The sequence below is a fragment of the Gambusia affinis genome, linkage group LG13, assembly GCF_019740435.1.
Source record: "Gambusia affinis linkage group LG13, SWU_Gaff_1.0, whole genome shotgun sequence".
NCBI classification, from domain to species: Eukaryota; Metazoa; Chordata; class Actinopteri; order Cyprinodontiformes; family Poeciliidae; genus Gambusia; species Gambusia affinis.
In genome coordinates, this window is record NC_057880.1 from 16594594 (window position 1) to 16608549 (window position 13956).

Below are 13956 nucleotides of genomic sequence, written 5' to 3' on the forward strand. Positions count from 1 at the left end.
TGGTGCATTTTATTTTAATAGGCAGAATTGCATTTCAGCATATGGTAGGACTGCTTTGCCTGATTAACTTTGATGAGGACATTTACTGTTACTCTTTGATTAATATGTGCAAGAATTGGAACAATGTGACCTTTTTCAAATATAAATGTCTATCACAAGACATAATTGGATTTTCTGATTACCACTGGGGGAGAACAATTAGCACCAGAAAGTATATGTGCATCCCTAAAACAGTGAGGTGATATAAATGCATTATGATGCACAGCTGTTTGACTTGGCATCCACTGCATTTTCTGATGACATGCATTCGACTTCTCACTTATATATATATATATATATATATATATATATATATATATATATATATATATATATATATATATATATATATATATATATATATATGCACTTAGCAGGAATCATTCTTGGGAATAGATTAGTCATATGGTGCACTGTAAAGGTTAAACATGCAGGAAATGACAAAGTAATTACAGAGATGACTACAGCTTCCTGAAGAACTGCTTTGACTAAGCACACATTATAATGTCTAAATATGACTTGTTATGCCTTGGAAAATCATTTGAGATAGACATATGCAAACTGATAAATGACATACATCTCTCTCTGTGTGCATGTGTATTCCATTACAAATACAAAATTACCATAGCTATGAGGGCATTGCTATGGTAAATTACAAACTGAGGTTGTCTACTGTCTGTTACACCTGAGAAGTTTGTGAGCAACGGCTGCAGCAAAGCCATCATTCAGAGCTCTCTTTCTTCGTTGTCAACAGAGGCTTTTTTCTCTCACTCCTACATAATTCATACTGTAACTGTCCTTCGCTTTCATATATAGCTCTACCTCCACACAAACACCAAAATTCCCATTCTCAGAATCGTTTTCTTATTTCAGCTCACTTGGATATAAATCAGTTGTAACTTTAGCTAAAATTTTATATTTGTTTTATTAGAGAAAGTTAGCAGCAACTTTCTAATACCAATGTCATTTAAGTTGTATAATAATTGATTAATAGTCATGGACTTAGTCCAAACATGAAGCTCCCTAACATTAAGTAATGGGCTGTTGAACATTATTTAGATCTTTATCAAAAGGCAATAGAAAAAATGTTACTGAAAGAACAGCAATCAAAACCTTCTCATAATTGTGACCAGATTCTCTAATGCTAAAAATAACATTTGGGTTCTTAAAGTCATAAAACTCAATCTATGACTCATATATTTAGAGAACCCACTAGTCTGAAAAAATGGAACCCATTGCGCAATTATATGTTGATTAGAACATTTTAATCAAAATCTATTATTGTTCAGGAGGTAACTGAGTAAATGAGAAAAAATAGAAAAAGAAAAAAATGAGGAACAACTGAATGATTGGCACATTGTTAAATACGTTCCTGCCATGTAACTCTGAAGTGATGATGATGCCAGATAATGCTGAGCTACTGGTAGATACTATATACAGTACACTAGACAAGAAAAAGGGTGAATAAGTGAGTCTAAAGATTATATGCTTATTGTGTTGCTGTATTAATAGTAAGAGTTTTTTGTAACAATAAATGTAAGCTCTAAAATGCATGACTCTAATTTAGACAATAACCTTTGCAAAATAGTTGCAAAACCACCCATGCAAAAAGCAAATATATGCTTTATTTCTGTATAGGCTTCTTTCTCCATCAGATTAAAATCATAAGAAGGGCAAAAGTCCACTATCAAAATCTGATAGCTCTGATATGTCTGCAGTTTTTCAAATCATGTTGCTATCAATATTTCAAACATGCTTAATGGAAAAATTCATTCATAAGGTGGCTGTGTCAGAACACCTGCTCCATTTCCTAATAAGATGATGTATATAAAAGACAATTTCCAACACTAGACTGGGTAGATGGCCCTATCTATTACTTGTTGAGCCATTTATCTTACCAACATTGATGAATTCATTACAGTGATGGTTCTTTTCAGCATAATGAAATGCCATCCAAAAGAATTGGGGGTTTGAAACGTAAAGACACATCTTCCACTTATGGAACTCTAGAGATATTGTGTGGATTCCTATGACCTGTTGTGCGGTCTTGTTTGCCGAAAGTGTGGTTGACAACAAAATTTGTTTAAATACTCTGCCTTTATAAGACAAGATCTAAAAAAAGAGCTTTGACCTTGTAATTAGAAGATAGGAAGCTTAATTATACTTTAATAATAATAATAATTTTATATATATATATATATATATATATATATATATATATATATATATATATATACACACATTTTACTCATTTCAGTGCAACAATTTTTAAGAAACTGCCTTTAATAAAAGTGTGGTTAAGAGGACATCATGTGGTTAGCTTAAACCTAGTGTTTATAACACCTGTCTTAGCCTCCACTTCCCAGTGCTGTAAAGGCTTTGATGGGACATGTCACTGGATTAAATCACCTACATTCCCCTTAGGTTTGCATTGCAGGTCTAAGACATGGGTACAGGCATTTAGTGAAATTCCCATGTGTCACCCAACACAGCAGGGCCCTGTAAGGCTCCAGGAAACATCATATATCAATGTCATAAGAGCAATCATCCACTTAAGAAAAGCTTGCTATCTACAGCAACAAAAACCCCTACTAAATTGTTTTCCTCTTTTTTTTTTTTTTTTTGCCAATGTAATACTCCATTTGTTTTTTTTTTTTGTTTGTTTTTTTTTCATTTTGGCTGTAATGCAAGGCAAGGTATTTGCTTTCTTCACTATGTCTTATTTGCAAAGTTAATGACAATATAGAAGTTACTCTTTGAAATTATAAATATTCTATTGCACTACCTTGCGTCTTATGAGATATGACACGTTTTTACTCAAATTATTGCTCAAATTACTCAAAAAATTAAGCTAAAACGTTTGCCAGTAGTCAGGGTGACTTATATATATATATTACGAATCAAAGTTGGTAGTATGAGGCATTATGACATAGGAAAATACATAAAATGTTAATTTCTTTAGTCAAGACATAGCTGAGCAATGGGAAATAAGGTAGGAGCAGAGTGTCTAAAAAATTTTAACACAAAAAAAGGGAAATAAAAAGATACATGAAATTATTCATGAATCTTAACATTAAAGCAGATAAAAATAAGTTCAACTGGTCTAATCTGAAGAAACAAAAAAGCATTTTTAGATTAAATATGGTGATATATTAGAGCCAGAAAAACTTTTCAGGTCATGTGAATTAAACGTGCATGACATATGACTTTTTTTTTTCTCCCTAATATACTCCATAACTGGTAAAAAGAAATATATGTTTGTCTGTTTTGCTGGGTTTTTTGCTCTCTTCCTCTCTACAAGAACTCAAGGAACCCCAATAATATTACTATAAAAAAGTGATAATGCCATATAAACATATAACTAAGAAAAAAAAGAACATTTTAAATATCTTCTCTTTAATGGCCATTTAAAAATAGCTCAAAAATCGATTCTGCAATGGATTGCATTAAGGATGTTGATTTTCTGGTTATGGATTTGTGGATTATACATTGTGAATGGAATAAAGGAGGGATACGTTCTTACATTTCTTCTATAAAATGTCAATCCATCATCTTGACACCTGAAATTAAACATAGTTGGTGGATAAAGCAGAACACAAAAGTGAACCACTCTCCCAAAGTGGAGAGTGGTTCACTTAAGGCCATGTCTATGATCCATGTCAAAATAGCTCAAAAACAGGATGATGCAAAAACATTTTTTGGTTGTCTGAACATCAAATGGATGATGTCTTCTGTAGCAGGGCTCTATTATGACTTGGACAAAACAAAAATGATTGGCCAATGCCATAGTTCACTTCAGTGATGTTTATTGTGCTCATCTTTAGTCTGTAGGAGGTGAACAAAGATGGAGATGTGCAGCATATACACACACGATGCCCAAGGGAGATTAAAAACAACAAACAACAGTACCTTCATTGTAACAGTCCAACACCTTCTGTGTAACTTGGCTGGAGAGTAAAATCACACTGGCTCCCTGTACTGCAGAACCCTCTTTTCTAGCCACAGGCTCCACCCATAGAAAGACAAAAAAATAAAATAAAACAAAACAAAAAAACTAAACAATATAACCGTTTACTCAAGTAAACTCTTATCAAAGTATACAAAATAAAATAATCATAGCACAGAGAAAAACAATAAATAAATAAATAAACCTGTGACCAAAAGATACAATACTCAATTTAATAGAAAACGCCCAATACGTCCTGATGACATCAGGTGACTCCCTCCCAGCGCGCCACAATCCGGAAACAGCCCTGTTCAAAATTATGAACCGGAAAAATGTTTGACGCTGAAAATTACAAGTTAGGATGGATATGATAACCGAGGCAGGAACGCCTCCGATGATGAACGATGTGCACCCACGATGAACTGCGCCATTTAGAGTTTAAACAAAAAGTAAGTTGTTGATTGTGCGCATGTTTGTGTGCGTGTGTACGTAATGAATGACATTCAATAGAACCAGGACAAGAGGTTCCCTGTGAAAAATATTTTATAAACATATGCATGTTTGCCTTTCTTTTTAACACCTGAAATTGTGTCTTGATACACATTGGATACATACAAGCAACATTTTATTTGGTTACATCAATCCTTAATGAGTGTGAGGCTGCAGCTGACAGCTGCATTGCCCTGAGCTGCAGTATAACCGCTCCTGCTCTTTCCTCTCTGCAGCTTTCGCTATGGGGGGGGGGTAGTGTTAAACAGCAGAGCCAGAAAACATCCTCAAGCCCAATAGCCATAAACAGGATTGATGTCTGCCTCCAGAACGTCGACTGTATCCAGTCAAGCCTGAGAAAGATCATTTGGCATCATTGAGGCAGTTCAGCATTCAGATGAGCATGTATTCACCTTGATATCTTTTCCTTCACCTGCTTTCAGCAATTACCATTGGATGCTTTTTAATAAGATGATAAACCATAAGCTGGCTCAAATGTGCTGTCATATAATGACCTGTACTTTTATGAGAGTTTACTCTGCTTTCTAACGTGCAAAATTTATGGTATTTTACCACTCTTTCATTTAGAAAATATTGTATAATGTACAGCACTAATGAAGCGCAAGCTGTGCTAAAATGTAGGTGAACATCATCTTTCTAACCAGGGTGGGAATGGTTTTTGCGCTGTCAGATGATTTTTGGGAAAATCATGTTTGTTTCCTAAAAACATTCTCATTACCAGAAGAATTACAGCAAAACAAGAGTAAAAGCAGATTATACTCAAAAGTGAAAACATTGTGAGAAAAACTTTGGCAAGGGAAAATGCAAATAAAAAGGAAAAACGTCTTGGATCAACGGACCAAATTCATATTTTTGTAAATGGTGGGCTAAACACACACCACTCCAACATATGCAAAATGTGGTAGTGTTTACTGGAAGTCAAAGTTTATCACAACTGGTGGCTGTGAAGTTATTTTTGCACTTATGGTGTTCCCATAAATGCTATTTTGCAGTGACATACAGTAAATTATCTACAGTGAAAATCAATATTTCTCCTGTACTGCTGTGTGCTTAAAATATAAAACACTTTTTTTGCTCTTTACTTGTGTCTTCAATTTTACACTTTTCTTATGAGAGAGGAATCAAGCTTTTTTTCCTGTCATTTAAATGCTGTTTATTCATTAACCAAACTGTGGCAGCCTTAGTTGTCTGTATTTGCGTGACTTGGTGATGTTAATTTCTGTATTTTGTTAATCAGCTGTGATTCTGAGATTTATATTACTAATAGTTAAGACTAATTTGTGTTCTTATTCATCAATTACTCCTGAATCTACAGTAAATAATTTTCCTTCCTGGATTCAAGACTTAATCATCATACACTTGTAATCAGAGTTCCAAGCCAGCAAATTTTAAATGCCTTTTTTAATTAAATCACCTCCGAGGTCTGTTCTAGAGGCTCGTGAGTGTTTGATTAACTTTGAGTTAACAGCAGTTGACAAAAGGAATAAATAGTAAACCCACCTCCAACAGCCCATTAGTTTCAGTTATATGTAGTGTTCGTGCTGTATAAGTTATAAAACTGTTTTTGGAGTATAGTTGTGTTTTTTTCTTTTTTTTTTCTTTTTTTTCTTTAGCTCTGTTATGAAGAAAATACAAACTGGTTTCCTATTATTATAACAGTAAGAACAAGTGTAAAGATGGGAAAATTATGGAGGATTTAAAAAAATGTCTTAATGGTTGTGAAACACTTTTCTGTGTGGCAAGGAATTAGAATCTAGCAGTACTGGTACATAATGAGAAGACATTGTTTGAACCATTGCACGCATCAAGCACTGTATAATAGCCTCATATTTCTTGGTAGAAATTCTAAGTGCATTGCAATCATGGAGCATATTGTTTTTCTCTAGCCAACTGTCTACAGGACCACCACCACCACCAGTGTGCCACAGTCATCACATTTTAATACATTTTCTTTCCCACTGAAACTAGTTGGTTTAAAAAAAAAAGTGGCACTCACATGTCCCTTTGTTTTTTGTTTTTTTCTCCACTGCTTGGAGCTACAAATTTAGAAATTTTGACAAAAAAAATGCGCAGCAGTGGATACTTGTAGACATGTTTTTTGTGGGACTCATGAGAATGTGACCAACTGCAAAATTCTTTCTGAAAGAGTTGATGTTTTTTTTGTATCCTGGTATGTGCTCTCAAACAATCAAAGTAGATGAATCCAAAAATACATGTGATATTTGTATCAACAGAAAACATTGTGCATTACAGACAGGTAGGGAGCCTCGGCTGACATTTTACTTTCCTCCGAACAAAACCCTGTAATTTCCACACCTCACTATTTGTATCATATCATGGCTCCTGGGTGCTTTAGCTAGATGCAACCCTGGAGATTTTCTTGCTGTGAGATTGCTTCTCAAGCAGAGAACATCCAGCTGTGTAGCACATGAACAGCAACTGTGAAGAAGGTCTGCACCTAATTCTTCACAGAAATTCTCTTCTGTACATCTGCAAAAACAACTCAAGTTATTTTTGCACACTGCCCTCAGTGGTTCCGCTTAACTTTGTGTACAAGCAAGCAGCTGAAGAACAAGCATAGCAATAGCTTTCGTACTGTGCATTTATTCAGCTCACCAAAATGTGTCTTAAAAGTGATTCAAAAATCCAGCAAATGGTTTAAACAGATATGGTCTGACTTTTTGAAGATGTTGTTTCTGTTTGATATATTAGCATTTTTAGGAATGGCTGTGCAAACAGAATATGTCTGTATCAGCTTCAAAGAAAAGTAAGTTTAGCAAGTTTGCAAGTCAGATAAGGATAACTTTCGAAGATGTATTATCTGTTGCTGAGGGCCATTAACAACCTACATCTTAGAGCTGAGGTTACAGATACAACTATACCACTGGGTTATTTATGGTGGCAAGTACGCATGCAGCATTCTCACCTGTTTTTAAGATACTGCTGTGTTTTTGTTTTGACCGTCTCCAAAGAAATGTTTCTGAATCCTACTTCACTAAGTGAAGTAGGATTACTTCACTAAGTACTTAGTTGGCTGCCTACTTCACTAAGTAGGCAGCCAACTAAGTCATATAACTAAATCACACTTGGTCTTCAGCAAAAGACCTAGCACCAGAGACCTAGAGGACTTTTGGTGACCTCTAGCCAATCAAGTTAGCAAAAAATCTATTTTGCTCGCTTTAGTACACTAAAGTATCACTCATATCCTGATGCTGTAGTAGCCTACAGTTTAAATCAGAAGCATTAGTGCAGTCCTCCACTACTGATTTTTCCTGAAGAATAGTTGTGGACACGGAATCCAGGTTGTGGAACAAAATTGCTCAGAAAAAAAAAAAACTGCACTGATTACACATGTTCCCCTGATATTTCAATGGATAAAGATGTGACTTATGTCCTTTAGTTGCTCTAACAATATGACACATGTTTAAATGTGTTCCAACTACCGTACAAGAAAATTCTGATGCTTCAATTTCTTGTCTTGTCATACATTGATTTGGGTATTGTTGTTTTAGTCAGTTAGGTTTGTCATAACGTTAAAACAATTTTTGTTATCTTACTTTCACAGAAGTTTAAGTGTTGAGCCATGGACAAAGATCTGGCTGAACTCCCGTTTGATTTTTATCAACATCCATGCAGCACTTGTTAGCAAGTGCAGCCAGAATCTTGCTGGGAGTTCCTTAATTTCCAGGCAAAGTATGTTGATGGAGTTAGGATGGATATGAGTCTGTGCTATAATCCCTGCCAGTCTCTGCCCACAGACTACTTGCAGACAAACAGTCATAGTTTATCCCAAAAGTTGGTTAAAAACTACCTGCCACAGTTATTAAACACCTAATTAGAATATTGACAAAAGAATGGGCAAAGTTCCAAAAGTGGCTGAAAGAAGGAATTCCTAATGCTTTATTAACCTACATACTTCTGCATTGCCATGCAGTACTGTCTTGAGACTGTGCAGAAAATTGACAACTTTTTTTCCTTTTCAAGCTGTCCTTGAGTGTTACATTTTACTTAGATTCTGGATAAAGTGTAGCTGATAGAATACCAATAAGTGCAACAGGATAAAATACCAATAAGTGCAACAGCAACAGACAGTGAGTGAATAAAAATAAATAAATAAATAAACTGCAGTAAATATAGTGCTTCCACCACCCTGAGGCAATATGTAAAGTCAGCTTGAAAAAACACCTTTAATGTCTGCAGTTACTGGAGGACTTGTACATATTTAACCTATCCAATGAAGTTTTCACTCCTATGGTCTCACCATCTGCCTATCCCTCCTGACTCTGTGTGAATGCTACACGTTCATGTCACACGGGGCCCCACAAGTGAACACTAACTGGTTTTTACTGCCACTTAATTGCCATTAGTGTATTGGATAAATGGATCATGGAGGAGAGAGGACTGGGAAAGGCACATTATAGCTTTTTGAGTAAATGTTATCAATGTTCATTGTGATGCTTTCCAGTACAGGGTAAATTGTTGATTGCAATCAAAATCCCTAATCTAATCAAGGCATCACAAATCAGAGCAAATTATGACAAAGTAGGCTTTGAGCATCAGAGCTTGAAATATTATATCCTGTGGCCAAAATAACCATCATGGTGAGAACAACAAAAATACAATCAGTTCTCACGATTTGACAACTGATGATCAATGGAGTACATCTGCACAAACAAGATAAATGCTCAGGGTATTTATTTTTCTTTTTGTGTTATCTTCTTTTCCAGAAAAATAAGAACAAAATCCACAACAGCATTGCTTTAAGCATTGTACAACTTGTTTGTGACTGCAATATATTAACTGATCAAGCAGATAAAAAATAAAATTTTATCTCAAACCAACAGGTCAATGTTTACAATAAACCATTAGTCACTTAATAATTTTGCATATTGTGGTTGTAGTTTACATCAATTTAAAAAGAAACATTTTTAATTTATATAGTTTAATACTTGATTCAAATGAAATAACCATTTCAGCACAATCCTCCTTTGTAAATCAATCATTATATGGTGGATGAATAATTAACCTCAGGTTCATTTAATGGGAGTAGAAGGCTGAAGAAAATGCCTGTCTACATAGCGAAGAAATTCATACCATGCATTAATATATATTGGAAATAGAGTAGACCACATTAATATAAATGGGTATTTTCTATATGGTTCAGTTTAAATGATCAAATGTCATGAATGTAACAGGGTTTCATTATCTTCATGTTTCTAGTCTTTGCGATTTGTTGGTAAGACAGCTTGCAATTACCTGCAGGCTGTAAGTATTAAACTGAACTGCTACTTTATCAATAAAAAAATCAATTAAATAATCTATGGGGTTGTTTTAGAGCACTTCATTTAGTTTTTGGTATCATAGGATGGACAAGGTTTTTAATGTTGACATCCTAAAAACGTACTTACATCTCTCATCAGCTGTTTTATGCCTTGTATGATTTCACCATAAACATGTTGGCTATTGAAGCTTTTTTTTTGAGAGGAAATGTTTTAACATTATTATATGTTCACAAAATGGAAAAAATAACATTGTTTTGTTGGTGAACAACAAAAACAAAATCTTACCAGGAAACAGAAGTTATATTTAGGTTGCACTCCTCTTTAGTTTGTTTTGACATCTTAATTGCCAGTACGTCAACATAAGAATCTGAATCACAGGCATTGGGATAAAAGTCTGCCTATATGTATTCACATGTAGGCCGGGCATTTTGATGAGAAATATGAAACACAAAGGCAATGGACACAAGACGAGAATGAGGCACTGTTGGAACCCTAAACAGCAGGGTTACATTAGAAGACTGTGGCAGAGTATCTACAAATCTCAAAGAATAGACTTTAAAATACTGTTGTTAGTTTATAAATCATTGAATGGTTTGGCACCACAATACATTAAAGATTTGCTGCTGTTGTATCAACTTTCCAGAACTCTCAGGTCTTCTGGTTCTGGTCTGCTCTGCGTCCCCAGAACCAGAACTAAACGAGGAGAAGCGGCATTTAGCATCTATGCACCAAAAATCTGGAACAAACTTCCAGAAAACTGTAAAACAGCTGAAACACTGACTTCCTTTAAATCTCAACTAAAAACCCACTTATTTAGAGTTGTATTTGAAACGTAATCAATTGCAAGTTTATTGACGGAATCTGACTTGATGTTGTGTTTTTATTGTTGATTCTATGTTGCATTGTATTTTTGTGTTTGATTTGATGTAAAGCACTTTGAAATGCCTTGCTGCTGAAATGTGCTATACAAATAAAGTTTGATTGATTGATTGATTATATTGTATGTGCAAAAATGTTGTCTAACAAATGCAAATTGCTAAACTTCTGAAGTGAGTTGGTAAGTGGTCACTGGGAAAATGGGCCTAGAAACCAAATCATTCTCTTTTCTTTTTTTTCTGACTGAGTACTTTTGATTTTCACTTTTAATCATTTTGTGTTTCTGCAGGCGTTACCTGTTCAAGGGTATGTCATCTTCTGAGCTTTTCCACAATTTTCAGACTGTTAAACTAGCTGGTACTGGATAATAGCTGAGGGTTTATGTCCTGTTTCTGTAACTGGAACCTATTAAAATGAATTCTGGACAAGAAATACAAAGCTACATTTAGAACTCTATATGTAGAGTCAAGCATACCTCTCATAACCTTGCTCCCCTAACTAGAGATGGGTTAGTTTACATTAAAAATTAATGTCCTATTATGCCCCTGGGCCACTGTTTCTAACCTTGGTCTAGATACAGATGGAATAATGTCCTGAGGGAAGGACCTGTGCCACCTGGAGTTACTTGGCTGACCTAAATCCTGGGCAATAGTTGAAAAACCTTCTCTGACTCACCCTCTGTCTTTGGGTCTGAGCCTGCAAAGGGCTGACTTCTGTTTTGAAAGTTTTAAATTTGATTGTGTTACTCCATATCAACAAAACAAGATTCATATTGACCTAGATTTTTATTTCAACCTTAAATAAGTCTTTCATCACTTCCACTTCACTCCTCAGGTCATTAGGAAATGTCTCTACAAAAATATCTGATGAAAGGCTATGGAAACTGATATTTGATATATCCAAAACTGATCATTATAGTCTAGAAATAGTGAGTTAAAAGATATATATATATAATAGAAACTCTTTAGATTTCAATATCAATTTCTAATATTTATAAAATGCGTCAAAATAATGTTTTAATTTACCCATATTTTCCCAAAAAAATTTTCATCGTAAGCCTTTATATCAACTCTTTTAAACATTTGAATTTTAAAACTTAGCACTGTGTGGACAAATCTGAATTGCGCCGTAAGGATCGAGACCGATGCAGTTGTTTCTTACTCATTCTGCTGCATGTTGGCGCAGATGACGTAACCGACTGCATCTCGTTTAGGATTTTCAAAATAAAAGCTCCTCCAGATTCAATACATAGAACGGGCATATTTAATTATTTCTTACGCGGCCCGGTACCAATTGGTCCCTGGACCGGTACTGGTCCGCAGCCCGGTGGTTGGGGACCACTGATCTAAAGAACATAAAACAGATTTTTGAACTGATAAGTCAGGCCAACACTTTGTTCCTGAAATGGCTCAAAGCAGGTATGAATCAGCATACAGAACTACTGGAAACTTCCTCAGTGGACAAATGAGTTAGTGGGCAAATGGTTTTGGTTATGGTGAACCTGTCGCAGTCGTCCCGACATTATGCAACATGTCGTTACGTAGCATCTCTACACTTCAAACTATGTCATATCAAATGCCTTTTCTATCTTGCTTCTGCTCCAGTCAGGCAGATCAGCTAAATACATGGCCGCAGAGTGGAACTGTAAACACCTAAATGAGTGCTATAGAGCTACCTGGCTGACAATGAGGAGTGCAGAACAGAAAGCCCTTTTCCATAAAGCCCACCCTACGGAAACAAGCAATCTATTAAAAACTCAACGGTCACACAACAGAAAGGCCTTGTCACTATTATCACATGGATGAAATCTCCCTCTTTGTGTCTCAAATCCAGGAGAGAGATACACAGTACAATAGCTCCAGCTCATCATGCAGGGCTGGCCCAAGGTAGTGTGAGGCCTTGAGCAGAAAGTCTTGTAGGTGCACATTTTCATGTTACAAACTTTATAATCACTAACCATTTCTATACAGACTGGGTGGAAACTGGAGGAGGAGCCAAATTTATTTGGCCGAGCTTAAAAGCAATCACTCATAATTATTTATTATTTGCTGGGATGTATTTGTGAATAAAATGATAAATGTTCATGACATAAGATGAATTCAAGTTATACAATTTCATTCATCAGTACAAGCTTATTTATCATCATCCCATCATTTTGATCTGTGACAGGATGGCCAAAAGCTGCTGAATGACTCTACTCTCCTCTGCAAACATTGCCAGCTGTGACTCCAAGGAAACCCACAATGTCCATCTGTGACTACTAACTGTGGCAGGCAGGCAGTGTCAAAGGAAAGGCCTTACAGAACAAAATAAAAAGAAAACAACCAAAACAAAACAAAAAACTGTTCCACTCACAACCTGATACTTGGTGTCTATTGATATAGCTGTGTGTTGTACAAACAGCAAATTGGAAAACCATAAACATTTGAGGTTATGGATAAAAACTGTCAAGGATAAGTCAGAATACTCTGCTTGAATTTTATTTCTGCTAAGAGGTGAGCACTGAAGTGGCTAATTAAATGTAAACTGCCTAATGTAATTTGTCATGGCATCTGAAAGACCCAAGGCATATTCACAGCAAGCAGATGCTACTCAGCATTTCTGTAGCAAAACTTTTCATATGGGTCACTATTTCCTTAGACATTGTTCATGCCAGATGGTGAAGTTGGGGGTATGGATGAATATTGCATTTGATTGCCATCCATCTTCATGTTTTGATTGTTCACAAATGACTTCTTTATTGAGAATCCAGTTTTTGTTCCAGGTGCTTCAGATAAAAGCAGCAGACTCCCCCTGCTTGTTAATCATTAGCAGCCATACTGGACAAATACTGGGGGGCTTAACAGATTACATCCCAAACTAAGCTGCTGAACAACCAAACTGAGTAATTACAAAACAAAATTGAGGTTATTACGAAATTCTATTAATTAGGTATATGAGAAACATCACTTATACTCCTTGTTGGAATATAAGGTTGCGTTCCATTTACTCTGAACCATGGGCAGACTTCTGCCGTTCTTGACCAAGTTGCTTCTTAGAGAACCAGTCATTGATCTATTATTTCTCATTTACCCTTGCCTAATAATGTGTGTGAACTTTGAAGTTCTTGTTAAAACACAAAATGATTGTGAAAGGTCACAGATTTAGCTGTGCAGTATAACCTGTTCTAAGTATACTGTAGTCATACCAGCTATAAGAAAATAGGTTATTAACTTATTTTTTTCCTTCTATCCAGTTTCTTGCCAGAAATATTGTCAGATTGAGGTTTCTCATTTTTGTGCAAAAAATAATTTTTACTTTGGC